The sequence below is a fragment of the Excalfactoria chinensis genome, chromosome 2, assembly GCF_039878825.1.
Source record: "Excalfactoria chinensis isolate bCotChi1 chromosome 2, bCotChi1.hap2, whole genome shotgun sequence".
NCBI classification, from domain to species: Eukaryota; Metazoa; Chordata; class Aves; order Galliformes; family Phasianidae; genus Excalfactoria; species Excalfactoria chinensis.
The window spans coordinates 56,488,621-56,508,381 of NC_092826.1; the positions used below are offsets into that span (position 1 = coordinate 56,488,621).

Below are 19,761 nucleotides of genomic sequence, written 5' to 3' on the forward strand. Positions count from 1 at the left end.
CACAGCACTGCCAAAAAGGACTTGGAGAAACTGGTGAATGGCAAGCTGGACATGATCCAGCAGTGTGCTCTCACAGCCCACAAAGCCAACCATAAGTTGGGCTATATCAAAAGAAATGTGGCCAGCAGGTTGAGGGAGGTGATCCTGCCCTTCTACTCTGTGCTGGTGAGACCTCACCTGGAGCACTGCATCCAGATGTGGAGTCCTCAGTACAGGAGAGATGCTGAGTTGGAGCACGTCCAGAGGAGGGCCACAAAAATGATCCAAGGAATGGAACACCTCTCCTATCAGGACAGGCTGAGAGAGCTGGGGCTGTTCATCCTGGAGAAGAGAAGGCTCTGGGGAGACCTGAGAGCAGCTTTTCAGTGTCTAAAGGGAAGCTCTAAGAAAGAAGGGGACAGATTCTTTAGCAGGCTCTGTGGTGGTAGAACAAGGGGTAATGCTTTCAAACTAAAAGAGGAGAAATTTAGACTCAATTTAAGGAAAAACATTATTATAATAAGGGTAGAGAAGCTCTGACACAGGTTACCCAGAAGGTGGTGGACGCCCCATCCCTGGAGACACTCAAGGTCAGGCTGGACGGGGCTCTGAGCAACCTGATGTAACTGTAGGTGTCCCTGCTCATTGCAGGGGAGTTGGACTGGATGATCTCTAATGTTTTCTTCCAACTCAAACATTTCTATGATTCTATGCTCACCAAATGTACTTAAATACCTTCAGTTGGTAGCTGCAACACCAAGGGGATGCTGTTTTCCAGTTCCTGCTGAAAAACTTACTGAAGTACTTTGGTGCTTCTGAAGAACATCTGGGTGTACTACAAAGATCCAATATGCACGTGTAGGTAAAATATTAATTGCTTATATTTTAAGCCATGCCAGATGTATCCAGCATTCTCACACCATGAAAGCAGAGGAAATGTAAGCAATTACAGGCAAGCCGAATTGTTCCACCTACACTCGTCTTAGAAGTTTTTTTCTGTTTCAGAGTGATGTGACATTTTTGGGTTACACTTCAAGAACTCAGTGCGGGTTCCTGGCTTTGTACTGCCACTCCAAACAAGCAGCAATTCAATTATGTGCCTGCCCACCCCTTTCCCAAAACTAAACCCGCTCAAGTCCGGAACTCTCTTCAGCGCAGGTTTTAAATAGAAAGGATAAGTAGGATAAAGGTGGTTGCGGGAGCTACTTTATCTTCCATTTTTTCCCTCACACTGATTCCCCTGACCTGATCAAGCCCTCAGGTCTCTGGTGCTTTCATCCTGTTGGGAGATGCCAACCTCCATATGCTCTATGAATGACCAGGAGTGGGAAATGGAGACAAGTCTGTGTCAAGAAGATCTCCTCCCCAGTTTCGGGTCCATCTACTGCAGTGCTGTGATTTGGCGACTCTGACAGCCAATACCTTAAGACAAGGGTTCCATCTTGAATGTTGTATTAAATAAAAGGGTCTGTTTTGCTGAAGTGCAGTTGTTTCAGAGTATTATAAGGCTGTACATTTTATACAAAAGTATACAAGAGATATTCCTGCTAATCAGTTTTGCAGATTAGTTGACGAGCTTATTGATATTCTTTTACTGCACAGTGTTTCTTTAATATTTGGTGTATGTTTACGTTCGTTCGGCACTTGTACTGGTTGCCTAAAATCTGGATTTTGTTTTCTGAAGGGCTGGTTTGCATCCAGAGAATTTATCCCAGCATAAATATCTCCTATCAGAGAAAGTGGTGTAAAGTTTGTGAAAGTGGAAAATTTTGTTTTTCACAAACATGAAAGCACCTTCTGGTGGGTATTCTGGAGAGCAGCTGATATGAAAGTTAGAAGTGAGAGCTGACTTCAAATAGTTTGGCAACTCTGAGTAAAATGAAAAGTACTTCTCAGTCTTAATACTGCAATGGTATTATTTCATTGGAAGGCTGTATTCCTCCCAGAATTGGTGTGATGCGTGCAGACATTCGTTATTCCTGTCCATCACTCTGAAAGCAGCTGCTTTCCATTATTTAATGCAGATGCTATACAAATAGTTCTGCAGTATTTCTCCTCAGGAGGAACACTATGCTCCTGCTGAGCTGCCTGAGCTCAGCTGTGGGAGGCTACAGCCCACACCGTCTTCTGAAGGCGACTTGCAAAGAGGACTTCAGTATTCTGTGCCCTCAATGGGAAGCTGCCACCGGCACTCAAAAAGCTCTGACAAATGCAACTTCTGCCTATGGGAGAGGACAGTAATCTGCAAGGGACTACAACTCATTTCTTCATAAACACCATGACTTAGAGTCCCTGCCAATGGCACGTGCATTCTGCTTGGGTTTAAGTCATCCTCTGGTGAGATCTAAGTTTTGCTCTTTTAAAAGATGCTCCATGCTGCATCTGGACTTCCCAGGTCACATAGTCAGGTTAGTAACCACTCCATGCTTAGAAACTGTACTACTGCTTTTAAGCAGAAGTGTGTTTTGTGTTTCTTTAGCCCTACTCAGACATAATCTGTTGTTCATTTTCATCACTTTCTCTTTGCTTTCCAGCTTAGTTTTCCGCCATGTCACTCCTTTCTCAGATCGAAAGGATGAACAGAACTAAAAGGCTTACGTAAACCATCCATTATATTTGGCGCAGGTTGCAGTGCCTGTGCTGTGCATGCTGTAACCACTCTGTGTAAAGGACCAGCTCTGGACCAGCTCATTACTTTTTTCAGCTGACTGTAAATCCCCTACCTATTTTGAAAAAGGCTAAGGTTGAAATCCTCTTTTGCAGATCACTATGAGTGGGATTTATCTAGACTAATTTTATCCATCTTAGAGTCTTGGGAACAGGCTCAGCCCTCACAGGTCACTAGGAGCAGAGTGAAAGAACTTGTGATCTTCAGTCATTCTCACATACAGAGGATAAATTGCTTCATTGTCAATGAAACAATTTCATTATCTAAGGAGCACAAGTGAGTGGGGTTAACTGGATACTCAGCAATTAGGAAAGTGAACCAAACTCCTGCAAGCCTTTGCATGTTGCCTTCTGTCTGCTGTAGCTCACCTGAGTATCACTTGGGCAGGTCTGACAGGCTGCGCTCAGCAGACAGTAGTGATATAATAACATAAACTGTCAAGACTGCTCCACCCCCTTCATCTTCAGAGGAGGACCTGAGGGGCCACATTACTCTCAGAGTCACGTAGAAGGTGCAGTGGGGCAGTTCCGATGTTATGCACATAACTCAGTGAGCAGATGTTTCTCAGAGCACACTGCAAATGGGAATTAAGTGAGATTTGCTCTCAGCCCATTGTGGGATTTAATTCCCATGGAATTTATGTAAGCAGTTAGCAACACTATTTATCCCATGGCATTAGGTAGTGTGACCTGAAGATGTTTTGGGGTATTCCAAATGTTCAGCAAAACTGCTGAAGTCCTCTGTTATGAATGAAATAGTTTTAATGTATCACCACAAGACCCCCCACCCATAAAAACATCAGCAACAACAAATTGGAAAGGAAATACTTGGCTGTGACAAGACAGTGTTATTCTCTTTCACTCCCTCTAGTTTTTTGTTGGTGGTGGTGGTGGTTTTTAAGTATTAGAACATAACATAGCATAACAGATAGAAGCAAATAGAAACATAGTATGGTTTGAGCCAGAAGAGACCTTAAAGCTCACCCATCCCCACCCCTGTGCCATGGGCAGGGCTGCCCCCTACCAGCTCAGCTGCCCAGGGCCCCATCCAATCTGGCCTTGAGTGCCTTCAGGGATGGGGCACCACAGCTTCTCTGGGCAGCTGTGCCAGTGCCTTGCCACCTCTCCACACAAAATTTCCACTGTTTCCATCTGGGATCGAACCAGAGACCTTTTGCATGTGAGGCAAACGTGATAACTGCTACACTATGGAAACCTGGCTCTTGTTCAGTTTGGGCTCCACTGGCTTCAGAGTGACATAGATAGGAAGTGGAAGAGTAAATGTGCACAGCTTTGGTGGTAAGCAGACAAAGCAACATCACCCTGCAACAGCAGTTGCAATAGTTTTCCTGGTGACTCTTACAGTTGACTGGATGTCAGACATGACAGAATAGATCTGAGGAGAGGAGATGAGGGGAGAGGAGAGGAGAGGAGAGGAGAGGAGAGGAGAGGAGAGGAGAGGAGAGGAGAGGAGAGGAGAGGAGAGGAGAGGAGAGGAGAGGAGAGGAGAGGAGAGGAGAGGAGAGGAGAGGAGAGAGGAAAATCATAGAATTACTCAGGTTGGAAAAGACCTCAAAGATCATCAAGTCCAACTGCAGCCTAACCATAGTACCCTAACTTAACAACCCTCTGCTAAATTATATCTCTGAGCACCACATCCAAACGGCTCTTGAACACATCGGGGACGGTGACTCAACCACCTCCCTGGGGAGCCTATTGCAGTACTTAACTATCCTTTCTGTAAAGAGGTGTTTCCTAACATCCAACCTAAACTCACCTTGGCACAACTTGAGGCCATTTCCCCTTGTCCTGTCACCAGTGAGAAGAGACTTGCCCCGCTCTCACTGTAAGAACCTTTCAGACACTGGAAGAGAGCAATAAGGTCTCCCCTCAGCCTCCTTTTCCCCAGACTAAACAGCCCCAGCTCCCTCAGTCTCTCCTCATAGGGCTGATCCTCCAAGACCTTCACAAGCCTCATTGCTGTTCTCTGGACCTGCTCCAGTACCTCCAAGTCCTTTTTGTACTGAGGTGCCCCAAACTGAACAGAATAGAAGGATCTTACAAAGATCATGAAGTCCGACTACCCAACCACATCAGGGCTCACCAAAAGTTAAAGGACAATAATGAGGGCATTGTCCAAATGCCTTTTGAGCACTGGCAGGCATGGGGCATCAACCACGTCACTAGGAAACCTGTTCCAGTGTTTGACCACTCTCATGGTAAAGAAATTCTTCCTCACATCCAGCTATTCCATCAGGACTATACCTCCTGAGTGACACAGAGAGTGAGACCACCATTGCTCTGCGTGTGAATTTCCATACTGTCTGATAATTCACCTGAGAATTGCTGAAGCTTTGCTTTATCCAAAAGGATGAGATGGAGGAGGGCTTATATGTGGACTATAATGATAAAGCAGATCATAATTCTTCCAAAGAAGGAGGGGAAAACAAACCCAGAAGAACAGTTCCTATCTTTTAAGTTAGAAAAGTTTTGTCTGGCTTGTACAGGTAATTGCAATTGTCACTTGTTTCCTAGGAATTCTTAACATTAGCACCTGTTAATTATTATGTATATGAAGGTATTTAATACATTTTCTTTGCCATGTGTGCTGCCAGGGGTCTGCTGCAAAGTCACTATTATGCTGTCAAGAATCTCTGACTGCAGTGAGTGATGACGAAGTGATTTCAGCTTCTCTGAAACACACCTTGGACCACTGAGTGTTGGGGGGGGGGGGGGGAGGATATTAAAAGAAAAAAAAAACAAACAGAACAAAACATGGAATCATTCTTACAGTTGCATTCTAAGACTTATTGCTGTGAAATTCTTAGCATGTTAATTTGTATTCAAAAGGTACCTGGAAACCCCTTGTGATTTTCCTGTTAGTGAAGAACTGAGTGTAAGCATCACGTGGGTACCACTAACAAAGGCTCGGTGGGAAGAGGTTTTGCACCGCGGTGGCTAGGCATTAGTCATACTTGCATATTCTTCCTTCCACACGTTAAAAGTCTGCAAAGACAAAGAGCCGTGCCCTTGACATTTCTGAAATCCATCAATCTCTGTTGGTTCTAAATGGACCCCTTGAAGTGGAAATGCTTTTTGCCCACACAAGTATCACAGCACTGCACAGAAAGTCCCGCCAGCGGATGTGTTACAGCATGCTTTCCAATGAATATTCTCCCAAGGTAGCCAGCAAAATATAGTTCTTGTATCCAATATTGCTTAAATCTTACTTGTCTACAGGAAAGCAATCTCCTCCTCCTTTCCCAAAACAAAAACACTGTTTAAAGGCACATTATTGCCAGGAATGAGGAGGACAAACAGTGTACTTTCTTTTTATTGCTCTTTAAAGGTAGTTTAAAGCAAGGCTTGTCTATTAACTTCCATTAAAGAGTATGGACAGTGTATCTACACAGCCTTCCCATACACCAGTGACATATGTAGCTATTTCTTTTTCCCTATGGACAACGTATGGCAGGTTTTAATACTGTAGGAGGCTATGCAGACCATGTACAATTAAGCTGTTGCCATTTCTCTTTTCCAGATGACATTTTTGCTCCTTGTTTCTTGCTTTCCTCTGAATTTTTGTTGGTTTGTTTTTTCTTTGCCATTTGGAGGCAAGTCAAGCTACAGTGCATACATTTTCCTGTATAATTTTCACAGCTAGTTTGGAGCAGAAATAAGAAAAGGCTGTTTATAAAATGACTCTGGTAGACCTTTCCGGTGAGGAGAAGTGCCTAACAGTGAATACATAACAAGATTTTACTGAAGTTTGTCATCAGCTCTTTTCTCTATGGTTACAGGCTGCACTAGCACCAGTACATAGGTGGATAGGCCTGCCCTTAATGTGCAAAAGCTATGGCTGGACCCCTGGTACGCAGCAATGCCTTAGGATGGGCTTGCAGTGATGCCAAGTGCTGGTCCCAGCTTGCTATTAGAATGGAAAGCCAGCAAAAGCCATTCAGCAGCTTAGCAGTCTCACTGCCAGCAGAAGTTTCCAACTTTTCATGCTGCACCAAGGAAGTACAATCAGCTTCCTCTGTGTGAAGTTTTACCTTTTTGTTGTTGTTGTTCAAACAACATCTGCTAAACTTCAGGAGAAAAGCAGAGAAATAAACCTTCCCCCCAGAGCTTTAACATGCTTTGGTCGCTGGAAACCACATACATTTTGGGGAGCCGCAGCAAACAGCTGTTTTTCAGCCTCTTCTTAATGCAGCTTTAAGATTTGTTCCACTCCTGTAGTTATTATTAGAGCAATTCAGTCTCAGCTTCCAACACTGACGTGAGCAGGGCTTTTTAGCCTGCTCTCCTAAGGAAACACTGCACATGTGATGATACTCCAATCAGTCTTTCCGTCAATATATGGAACCCATTGGCCAGCCTCAATCAAAGCAGCAAAACAACAGCTTTAGAACCCCCAGGTTCCTACAGTATTCCAAACCATGCATGTCTGGGAAAAAGAAAATGAAAGAAAAAGCAGTACAGCCTGTATGAGACCCCAGAGAGCCTATGGAGATGTGTTGCTATGGATATTCCCCTCCAGGAAAGATTTGCAAGACCTTCCATCTCCTTGGACACTGTTGTGTCCAGCAGGAAGGCAGATGCCATTAGTTCCATTATCCGTTTTTACAGTGCTATCATGAAGTTATGCTTTCTTTCCAATTTCTCTCATATCTATGGTGTCAGCCCTTGCTGTGTGGTGAAAACCGAGGGTAAGTTCTGTGAATGTCAAGATTCTCTCAGAGGGCTTTTCTGGCACAGGCTGCAGTTGTTTTCTCTTGGCTGGAGGGAACAGCCAGATCCACCAGAACAGCGAGGAAAGCTTTGCTCACCATTTGAAAGCCTGTCTTTGTTCAAAGTGGCATTTCTGCCACAAGCACACGTGCGTACAGGGAGCTTCCTCCAGGGACTCAGCTGGAAAACAGGGCCATGGGAGCAGACACAGAAGTACTGCAAACCCTTCATCTGTTCCTCTGAATGGCTGCTTTAACAAGAAGGTACAGTGACAGCCTGTGCTCACAGGGACTTCAGACACAAGCCAGCAGTACCCTAGTTTTCTTACTAGATCTTATATTTTTAATTCAAAAATTCACATATATAAGCCGCACAGTAACACATCTCCTCTAACAGCAGCAGCCCAGGGCAGTGTTCAGCAGTAGGAAGAACAAGCTGAACCTGGACATGAGGATCTTGCAAGGTGCAAACCCTCATGACAGGCCTCAGCATCAGCCATGTCAGCTTGCACAAAGCCGTGCTCCTTCACTGGTGCAGGTGAAAGCACTAATAGATGCCACAAGTTATTTCTAGCAATGAAGCCAACATTCTTCCAAGTGATTTTTTTCAGACATTTGAGTATATAAATATATCTATTCCTCTCCATTCTCTTTGTCTTTAGTGCTGCAGTGCTGCCCAAATCCAGAAGCAAGAGAAAAAGAGGGTCTCTGAGAGATGTGCCAAGTTAGCACCATTGTCAACCAAAGAAACCTCCTTCAATTATTCAGTGTCTGCCGCACTCGAATTTCCCATTCTTACAGCTTGAGCTAAGCGGTGCCGCACACATTTGGCAGCAGTTTTGTTAACTCAGAAGACAGCCAGAGTAAGGTACACATGTATTCGTAGGACAATTAATGTTTAAAGATTAAATTAGTGGTAAGATATTTCTATATACATTTCCAAACTATCTGCCACATACATATTTGTCAAGAAAAGGGAACTGAAATAGAAAAGGTAAATATAATCTTAAGGAGACATGAAGCAGAACTTCTTCTTTTTCCTACTTCATTAACAATGAGAAAATTAATCATTAAGTTCTGACATACCAAATTATGTGCAAAACATCAGGCATTGAAAACCAGTGAGCAGCTGAGCACCAAGTAATGAGGGACAACTAAGAAAACCAGGCTCTCTGGCATCTACCATCAATATTTTGAATCTGAAAGATAAATTGGATCTGAGTTCATGACAAAACTACGTATGGAAGGTTAATGTGAGAGTTCAGTGCCTGTGCTGCAATGTTAAGAGACTGAAAGATTCAAACAAATCTCATTGAAAGCTAATATAACTAAAGAAAAAGATAAACTAAAGAAACATAACTAAATGGGCAGCAAAATGACTTGAACTCTAGGCAGAGCTCTTACATATAAGCTATATGTAGATTAGCTCAGCGATGTGCACAGCTTCTACCCGCTGAAGAGAAGGCAAGGCTCAGGATATTATCTCTGCTGTCTCACAAACCACTGAATGGGTTACGTTCTGTTCAATCAAACCTTTTCGATTAATGCGGCTGATGAAAAGGTGATGGTGAGGGTATTTCCTCCCACCCACATATACTATTCCCTCTTAAAAATGCGAAGAAGGACCTATCCATTTGGAAGGGGCCCTTCCAAGCCATCCTCTCCCAAAGAAGGTCCATCAGGTGGAGAAGGGAAGGGTGCACGGGGGATCAGATGCCACACTTACTGCACAGCCTCCGCCTCCTGGTTCTGCGTCGCCAGAGCCGCGTCCGCACCCACTGCAGGCAGGGGGCGAGTTCCATGGCCGCAGGTGCTACCCGTCCCCGGGGCCACCTGGGGCTCCTGTTTACCAGCCAGGCAGACCGGCGGCAACCCCGGGAAAAGCCCCAAGCAGCTGGAAGGATGCGGCGGGAGGCCGCCAAGGCCCTGCTGTCCCGGTGTCGCCACGCCATATTTTATGTATGAAGGTGATGGGACGTAATTTCATCCCGTTTTCTCTGCGCCCAGTGTATACGTGGGCTCCTGCGACGACGCAGAGGACACAGAGCATCAGTCTGCGCCTCAGGCCCCTGAGGAGACACGTGGTTCTCCAGTAGAGGGGAAGGAACCCATTGGAGAAGCAGAGCCTTTTGGAGCCACTTGGCTTAGGTTTATCCAGAACCCAAGGTAATAAGTTGTCTTTTTTGCCATACAGAAAGCATGGTCTGTGCTTGAGGCCTCAATGCTGCACGTCACTGGTGCCGTATGGGAGTAAGAATGGTACATAACGTGTGTGTGCTGGTACTAGACTTATAGGAATGGTCAGCTTTTATGATTTACATTCTAGTTTTAGTTTTGACTTTACAGTAAGCTCCAGAGTGCTACCATTATCCCCATCACTACTGTGCAGGGCTCTTGTCTGTGCTATGACAAAGTAATTTCATAGAATCACAGAATTGTCGGGATTGGAAGGGACTTCTAAAGATCATCGAGTCCAACTCCCCTGCCAAAGAAGGCTCCCTAGACCAGGTTGCACAGGTAGGCATCCAGGCAGTTCTTGAACATCTCCAGAGAAGGAGACTCTACTTCCTGTGCTTCAGTTTGTGGCTATGTCCCTTCGTCCTGTCATCACACACTTGCACTCTCATTGTAATGATAGACAATAGCCAGCAGATGCATTTGAGCTTAACTTTAAAAGTTCATTGGATTACTCCTGGTTTAGGCTGGTTGTGCTATTTTGAATCCCCATTGCGAGTTTGAAAATCCCAGTGATATTTACCCTTGAAGTTTTCACTAAAGACAATGCGTAGTTCATTCCCACAAGGAATCCACGCAGTATTCAGAGTGACAACCCTGAGCAGTTTGGAAATTAAAAGAAATAAAATTGCTGTGGAGGGGAGATATAACATTCCACAGCCCTCTATTTAATGTTGTCAGACATCAGCAGCATCAGGTTATTCATTCAGAACTGATCAGAAATGAAAGTAATAGATGGTGTAAGAACAATTCTGGAACTGTGAGGAATTGGTTTTAAGTTTTGAATTATTGTGCAGTAACTTCATTTTGAAACCAGTTGCAGTGAATAGCCATATGCTGTGGCGGACAGCACTTCTGGGGTCACAAGGAGCAGCTAATTTAGACTGTCTCCACCAACAAGCTTCTAGTGTTTGAATAGGCACCAGCATCTATTTCCGCTCCTGTCAAGAAGAGCTCATCATACTGTGCCTTGTCTCTGCTGAAATTGTTGTAGTACCAAACCAGAAGGGATTCCTGGGTCACCCATCCACCCTCTAGCTGTCTTAGACAATCCTAGAGTATTTTCAAGCTTAACTACACCATATATCAGAATTAGGCTTTCTACCTCCTCCTTTAGTTGAGGAATAAGGAAATCTTCCTTGAGGGCACTTTAAGAGGTGAAGAGTGAATTCTGATTAGGATGCAGCACAGCTGTGATCTCAGTTTCATGAGTTACTTCAGTGACTCTGATGTACCTAATTTACAGCAATAAATGAGCTGTAACAGCAGGTAAGTGTGTGCTAGAAGTTGCAGTTAGCTCTGAAGTGAGAAAGGTGTGACAGCCCTGGTGCACTTTATGTTTAAATAGTACTTATAATTGTCTTTTTATAATCATACGGACTAATAAATAAGAATAATGTAAGAGACTAACTACGTGGCATTACTTTTTGCTTGTTTAAGGAAAACATGTTGCAATGATGTGTGTATTTGTGCTGATGATAGCTTGTTTTCTTGATGTTTGTCCTGCTTCTTTTTGTTCTTTTACTATTTTTTTTTTTCAATCAGAAACTCATCTAAACTTAAAGTATTTGCAGTTATATGTATATATATATATATATATATATATATATTTTACCTTTGAGCAACCAGAAGTCACCTTTTTATTATTATTGTTATCTGAGTTCACTGTTGTTCTTTCATAATGTTTGGGTGAATTGCATGCAGTTGGTTGGAATCAAAGTGCAGAAGAGAAAATCAGAGAAGTTGAACTATGAAAGTCATTTTCTTCCCTGCAACACATTCGGTTTTCTTCCAACCCATTTTTTTTTAACCCAAGTTGATGCCTCAAGGCAGGGCACCCAGTACATCTTCCTACGTTTTACTTTAAAGTTTTTGCAGAGAGAAAGAGATGTGCAATTATGCAGCAGAAATAAGAATTGCTGAGTCAGTTCATACCCAGTTGTGATTCTCCCATGTAACTCTAATCAGCAAGAAACACTTTGGAATACAGGGGGACAACAGCCTTGATTAAATGTAATCACTAGAGATGTTGCTCTCAGCACAATGTAGCTTTCTAGTGGCTTCAGTTCCTCCAGACAGATCTCCTGCAAATGGCAATGGCTGCAAATTGTTGCCCTGAACCCTGTCAAATATCTCTTCTAGTTTTTCCCCTAATGCCCTGTTGATGAGTAAATCCAATTAATGAACCTTTTCCATCAGCAGATGGAGTCTGTTTTGCACCTAGACTTCCCCAGTTCTCTTAAAATCTCTGAGATGCTGGGATTGCAATTCAAACAATGATTTCTCAGGTCAGCAGCCACAAGTCTGCTAAAATGAGCATCGCATGTCAGATATTGCATGTCAGTCATTTTGATGTAGACTGGAATTCGACCTTGTTTAGCGCTTGAATGCAGTTCATAAGGTACAGTGATGTTAGTGCACGTCAGGAGTACCCTGTGCACTCAGGGATGCTGTAATGAGCATTTTAAGTGAATTTCCATTTAAGCCAAGCACCCTACACACTTCAGTGCAATGATGTAGTTAGATGAATCACAAAGTAACATAGCTTATAAAGTACTGAATAAAATAACGGGGCAGGGGGGAAGTCAGCATTAATGGTACAAATAAACCTGGTGGCTCAGCTCTCAGTGCTGCGAAGTCCTGTGCTGTTCTTGTGCCACCTACTGACCAGTTCCTTGTAACTTACAATTCATCATTTCCCTAAAATGGAACAATCTTTCCATTTATTTTTAAATCCAAATATTTTTGGCTGGATTTTTCCTAAGTAATTGATAGCTACTTAGTAGAGTCAGTCTTTGCGTGTTGGTAATAAGCTTTAGAGCTGAACTACCCTACTCCACGTGGATAAAACACAGACTGGCAGCTAGCCTAATGCTGTGAGCTATGCTGCCAGCTGGTGAAACAGGCTAGAGAATGGCACAAGGATGTAAGGAGCCTGAGTCTGCGGGGAGGGTGGTCTTAAATGGTTGTATCATCAATAAAGAACTGGAATTCCAGTGGAATCTCCTCCTCAGGGATGTCCAGACTGCCAACCACATGCTGGGGCATCCTGCTCAGGGTGGCCCTGCTGGAGATGGGCTGGGACCTCATGGGCCCAGAGGGCTCTGCCCACCTCAGCCATGCTGTGACTCTGTGACAAGTAAATTTGGATCATCTTTTGAACGTACGATACGAAAAGGTCACTTTGCTCCTGCAGCCAAAGCAACCTTTGCCAGGCCAAGGCGTGATGCTGAGAGGTTGCTTCCTCCAGCTGTGTTTACTGCCTCCTACTCATGCTCTGCAGCTGCATGTTTCAGTGGGGCCATGATCTCCCTCTGTGCTCTTGAAAATATGTGCAAAACAGGCTTTCTTCATTCATTGCTCAATGGTCTGCCTCTTGCAACCCTTTATTCAACAGGAAAGTAAAAATAGGAAAATGGGATGACACTTCTTCACTCTAAAGCACAGTGAAAATTTCATATACTCTTGCAAAGAGGTGACAAAAAATCAAAAGAAAACATACATTTTGTTTGTGAACACCATATTTTTCTTTAAATTATTTAAAGTTCAGGACATGCTTTTAATTAACATTTTCCTCGCATTTCTCTTCTTAGTTTCTGGGCATTCTAAAATCTCAACATGTTTATTGTGTGTCTACTAAACATCTTTATTAAAAAATAAAAAATTGAGGCTAGCAACCATTTGAATCATCTTATCAACCAACAAACCTGTTACATCACTGTACTGGGAAAAACTTCCATAAGTAACTCTTACCTGTTTTGTTTTGTTCTCAGTTGTTCCTCAGGTACCCACTCTAGACAGAACCCGCAGAAAGCATCAAATAGATGGCTTAGAAATAAGCAAACGCTATCCACTGGTGTACGTATTGAGTCAGAAACACTGCAGGAAAGCTTCCTGTGCCAAAGAAGGGCTTTCAGAATGCATTGCTGGGACAGAATAACAGCAGGAGAGAGAACAGTCATAGCCCTTGAAATATTTATCTTAACATTCTTCCATTAGATATTAAAAATACAGCTGCGCCACTTGTGGTTCAACAAATAAATATTGTACTTAAGGCACAGTTCTGTTGATTCCCTTATGTAGTGGAAATGCTGAGTCACAGCCCGAACCAGTGGTTGAGCACCTGGTGAGAAGGCAGGGCCAACCAGGGGAGCTCAGGTGCATGCAGTGCATCTGAGTGACAGGAAGGGGTGGAGCCAGGATCCACCCCTTCCCAGACCTCATTTATGGGTTGGCAGTAAAAGCAAAGGTAAGTTTTGTTGGAGATTCTTTCCTGTCTGAGGCTTTCTAAAGGTAAGCAGCTCTTGCTTTCATTTCTATGGCTGTTGACTTGGGCTTGTTCTCATTTGCTGCAGCCAATGGCTTTGCTGCCCTGCTATTATTACAGTACTGTCCATCCCACAATAGCATCACACCTTATATTTTCTTGAAGTTGCACTTCAGTACTCACAGACAGGTGCCTGGTTCAGCAAAGCCAGTTCAGTGAAGGCAAACCTTCAGGCTTTCTGGCCTTCCCCATGTATAGGAGTTGAATTTCCTGTTAACTTCTTTCAGGTGGTTAAAGTTAGATTGCGTGGAGCTGCTCTTTAGTAAGGCAAGAGACCTAAAATGGGAGCTACTGTGAAAACAGCTTACGTGGAAGCTTCTAGAACAAATTTGGGATCATTTTTGTCCTAGAAAAGAGGTATTTAAGCAAAACACCAGAAAGGACATAGGGGATTTAAGTGAATTCTTTATTTAGAGAGCGGTGAAGTATGGCAACAGGCTTCTCTGGGTGCCTCATCCCTGGAGGTGCTCAAGGCCGGGTTGGATGGGGCCCTGGGCAGCTGAGCTGGTGCGGGGCAGCCCTGCCCATGGCATAGGGAAGGGATGGGTGGGCCTTGAGGGCCCTTCCAGCCCATTCCATGATTTTTATCTAATAAGTATACTTTATTAAGATATTGTAGTTATGCTGTAATTAGATAAATAGGTATCAAAATATGTGTGTTTTTAAGTTATATTACTTCTCAGACTTACTGAGACGCTTTTTATCTTAACCTTCTAAACCTGCTTCCATTACTCATTTAAAATTTTGCTTCTGATAGCCCTCTTAATAACTTTTCAATTAATTTAATCTCACTTCTTTTAGCCTTATCTCTAGTCAATGTCTTCCTTATTTTTTCTTATTTTGTATTTTTAATTGTGTGTAGACATGTTAACACCCATCACTATTATTTTATTTTTCTATATATTTCTTCTTGGAATTAATTCTTGGTGACAGTAACTCTAGTATCAAATACAGCCCTCCAAGAGCTTCACCAGGGCAGTGGAGGCTGGAATGTTATTTCCTATTGCACAGTTATGCTTTTACAAGCCCCTTAGTATGTAGCCCCAGTATCACAAGGGAAACTCATATCCTGTTTGTATTTCGGTCTTCATAACTGGTTTTCTGTAAGTAAATCTGTTTCTCAGGATTCCGATTTTATGTTTATGTGAAAGTGAGTTTTGTTACGCTTTGATAGTTTTCATAATACTTTATGGAACTGTATTACCTTATACCAGAAAAAGCAGCAGCACTAATAATAAGACTTTTAAAAGATGAGGTGTAACTCATACTAAGAGCTAGATGAAAGTAAATAAACTCTTGTAATAAAGTTTGTTGGTAGGTATGGCTCATTTCTTGGATTGGATATAAATGAAGAATCCAGTTACCGCTATCAGTACCATATAGTCCTGCTGCAGTCATTTGACTTCATGATTTCTGGCTTTATAAAGCTGATAAAGACCTTAATGGTGTGATTCAAAGCCCAGAGAAATGTGTAAAGCTGTGTTCTAAACTACTGTGTTTTCAGACAGAGTACACAAGAAATGTGGTAGGAGATGGGCTCAAATTGCTCTAATAGACTCACGTTAAAAATTCCCTTAGTGGCTCACATACTTCTACTCATTGACTGTCTTAGAAAAGCATGCCTGAGGAAACGTTGCTGGGCATTGTTTCTCATCCTTGCCAAATCAAATGATTGTTTTATTAAAAAATCTTTCAGCTGCACTCCAGGGACTTGCAGGGAGTCAAACACTTCAATTCTGTGTGCAGCTGTATTGGTTGTCATCCAGTAAATATATATTTAGAAAAAGAAACATGAAGTCTGCAAAATTATCTTTCAAAACTACTTTTCCTCAACCATAGGCCATAAAGCATCATCACTGTCTGACAAGATTCTGAGCTTCAGAGGTGAAGCTTTAAAGTAATACCAAAAATATTTGTAATGCAAAAGGAGGTGTTCTGTGTTTCCACTGGAGCTGTGGCATTTATGCCATGAGAGGCTGAGGTTGCAGATAGAAAACAAACTGAGTTAGGTTTGGGCTTCACTTCAAAGTGAATGTCCTGATAGTGGCTGTCTTAAAACGTTTCTGTTCTGAGGTTTGGTTTGACATCTTGCAAGGGTTTTTTGGGATAACCACAATTCAGAGAATCATAGGAAAAGACAAGTTGAAAGGGACTTCTGGAGGTTGTCTTTTTCACCCACGCCTGAAGTACAGTGAGCTTCAAAATCTAATAGGGTCACTTGCAGCTCCCTCAGGCTAAACTTTGAAAGGTTGCGAGTATTATACTATGAAAACAGAGGCAAGTACTTAATATCCTATACTGACTTTTTAAAGGAAAACATGTACTTACATATGTATATAAATTGTCCCATGCAGATTTTCAGTCATGAAAAGTGAAAATTCATGGTTGAAATGCTGGGGCTCTTTCCCCTTCAAGTCTGGTCATAGCTACAACTTCTGTGTACAATTTCATCAAGGCACTTTTCCTCAGCTACACGTCAGGAGGTGTTTTGTGCTCAGTAGAAGCACAATTGTTTGTAACAAACTGGTGACATTTCTCCCATGGGCTGCAGTGGTAGAGCCTCAGGTGCCCTCTAATGTTCTTGAGTCAGTCCTGGTGCAACCTCTCCTGAGCAGCTCTTTCCCTTTGGCTTCTTGGTAGGCAGCATAACCAAAGTGGACAGAGTGCTTGTACTGCACCAGTGTAGGTTCAAAGTGGACATGAGGGAAAGATTCTTCACCAGAGGGTGTTCCCTGGAATAGGCTCCCCAAGGCAGTGGGCACAGCCCCATGTTGCTGCAGTTCAAGGAACATTTGGACACTGTCCTCAGGCATAGGTTTTGAATTTTGGGTGGTCCTGTGTGGAGCCAGGAACTGGACTCCAAGATCCTTGTGGGACTCTTGTGATCCGGGATGTTCTGTAGCTCTGTGAAAAACAGATGGCTATACTAACTTAGTGCTTAATCAATCCATCTGATGGCTTTACAGAAATCTTCCTTCAGCCAGAAAGACTGATTTGTTTGATGTGATAGGTGCGTCTGGAGAAAGAGCTGCTGACACCTAGCAGAAAGTGAAGAGAACAACTGGCAACATGAAAGCAGAGCTGTTACTGCTAATAGACCAGAAATGTGGCTGCTATATACTACTGAGATACATGATGTCCAAGGGGACGAATTCTCCCAGCTCTTAAGTTCATAATGGTTCTCACGTGAGTGATTTTATAGGCCATATAGCAACAGAGTTGGGAATATGTAACTAACTTCAGTATGTTGCAGATGTTAAGGTCTCTGCACATTGTCACTATACACAAATGGCTGTTGGGATCACTAAAATGGTTTTCCATGGAGAAGAGAATGAATGTTTGTCCAGGGCTTTTCTAGCCATTAAAGAGATGACTATTGTACTTTGGGAGAAGCTGTGAGCCCTGCACAAGCAAAAAGGATCAACCTTGGGTCGAATAATGATTTTTGTTGTCAACCTCTGAACAAGAGCAGGAAAATGCTTTGCTTCTTTTCCTCTCTGCCTCCTGTTCCTGGAGGAGGCTTCTAGTCAAAATCTGAAGAAGGTAAACACATCCTCTCTGATCTCTCTGTTTGAAATTCACCTTTCTCAGGCTGATGTACAAATTGTTCTCATTTGACATCAGCCAGACTTGGTGGATAAGCAGGAATGTCTGCTTTTTTCCCCCCTTCGCTCTATTGTCTGTTCTTCTCAACCCACACTCCCACCTTTAATCTGTTTTGCCTAACTGCCACCTCTTGTCTGCCACAGAGTGAGGATGTGAGGCGGTGTCTAACTACCTTCTGAGCACTTTGTTGATATAATACCCAGCACAGTGTGTTCCTAGGAGCCAGTGTAATTTAAATAAGAAGTACACCTCCACATGCGAGGAAACACTGGGAGGAAACGAGAGGTGTTTCAAGTCTGTTACATTTCAGAACTAAGATTTCAAAGTCCTGTGGAGCAAAGTCTCCATGTGAGATGGCCATTGAGCTGTCCTATTCTTAAAGGATGGGCTGCCTGAAGCAGAAATTTCTTTGGCTGCTGGAGGAGCGAATCCTTCAAATGCTTTTCTCCCTGTGGAAGAAATTGAGTCATACACAACCATATAGAAACACAACTGAAAGAGAACAAACCCACATTTAGGCTGATATTTCAGTGGCTATCTGAAGAGCTAAATAAGCATTAATTGAAGAAAACTTTGCCCTATGGGGAATGGCTTGATGTTTCAAAATAGAACCATTTTTTCTTTAACGCTTTCTGGCCACAAGGTGTCAATCCTCCCTCACAAGAAGAACTAAGGGCTGGTATGTTTTTCTCAAGCTGAATGGTCGCAGTATTTATGGCTCTTCCAAAAACAGTGGCAGCTTGAGAAATGAAAAGGTAACGATGCAAAAGATAAGTATATAGATCTCGTGCATAATCTCACTTCACCTTGTGAGGACATCATGCATGCCTTGTAGTGTTAGATATGTCTGCTCTGATGTAGCTAATAAATAGATCAAATCAACTCTCAATTCCCTAATTATACTTCTGTAATATTCCAGTTTCTATCAGGTGTTAGAAAGCTGTACTCTCCTCAAAATTTCTTTTAACAAACATGGGGAGAAGGTCACCAAGAAAAGAGAGGACTTTAAAGACGCTTCCAGGAACTCTTAATGCTTCTGAGTAATGAGTCACAGAACAGTGAGATAAAAGTAAAGGGAAAGCAAGGCCTACAAAAACGTGGTTCCATTTAAGTGTCAGGCAGGTTTTCAACAGGGCTTCATTAATGAAATACCATTTTGCCAACTGGTGCTGTGTAAACAGTGCTTTGCCTTCAGAAATCCTGATGGAGTCCATCAGAAATCCTGATAGTCCAGCTGAAGTGTATCGGAGATATATTTCCCTTTTAATGGACAGTGCATTCCCTCCTGGTTCATGCAGTGAACACCATTTCCTCTGTATCCAAGTGCCCTGAGTACTGGCGTGGGAGGATAGCACTGATTTGCCCCAATGGGAAAACTCTTATTACACAACTTGTGTAATTTAGCGATGTTTTGAACTGTCTGTTTCAGTTCTGCTGTGTTTTTTGCCCTGTGAGCAAGTGTGTGTTACTTGACTGTTAGTGCTGAGGTGGCAGCTTGAGAAAACACTTTCTCCTTCAAATGCAGCCTGTTTCATGTGGAAGTCATCACTAGACTGTAAAGACTGTGCAAATGCTGTGAAGTGTCACTGGGGAGAGCAGAGCAAGGGAAGAAGCAAAAGTTAAATGGCTCTTCTAACAGAATGAGGGGGGAAAAAAATGATAATTTAATGCCAGTGGTAGAGAAAGATTGTTCCTAAACTGAAAGAAGTTAGGAGCTGCTGGGTGCACACAGAGGGCTTCACCAGGCAACTTCCACACCCTGCCATTTCCCTCTACCCCTATCTGACCACAGCGTCTGTGCTTGGAGAGTTGAGGCTCTCCTGCTGCCTCACGGCTCAGCAGCACTGGCACGTACCGAATGCATTGCATGTAATGATCTGGCAAGTGTTGCATTAAAGGGCCTGGCATGTGTTGCACCTCCCCAGGCTGATCCAGGTGCCTTGTGTGCTAGCTCCTGGGCTATTTACCCTTCTGTGTGTGGCAAGAATGTCTGTCACATTTTCCCTAACACAGAGGCAAAGGTTTTATTGCTGAACATCCTTGTTTTGGAAATACTGCATCACAGGGGCCTAATTCCTTTGCTGAGAAAGGAAATGAGTCGGTCGGGTGTGTGCAACTGGGAAGAGTGAGGAGGAGTGAAATCTTTGTGTTTGCAGCAGTTTTTTCCCCTCTTTTTGTTGAATCTGGGCTAAGCAAATAAATCAGGCCAGAAGAGAC

General features: G+C 43.1%; 1 non-coding gene across 1 annotated transcript; it reads right to left on the reverse strand.

Annotated features, from left to right (window-relative positions):
- Positions 1–3,789: 3,789 nt before the first annotated feature.
- On the reverse strand, positions 3,790–3,862 carry TRNAV-CAC (transfer RNA valine (anticodon CAC)). Its single transcript has one exon. It is a non-coding gene; the product is annotated as a tRNA-Val (tRNA).
- Between the last annotated feature and the right edge of the window lie 15,899 nt (positions 3,863–19,761).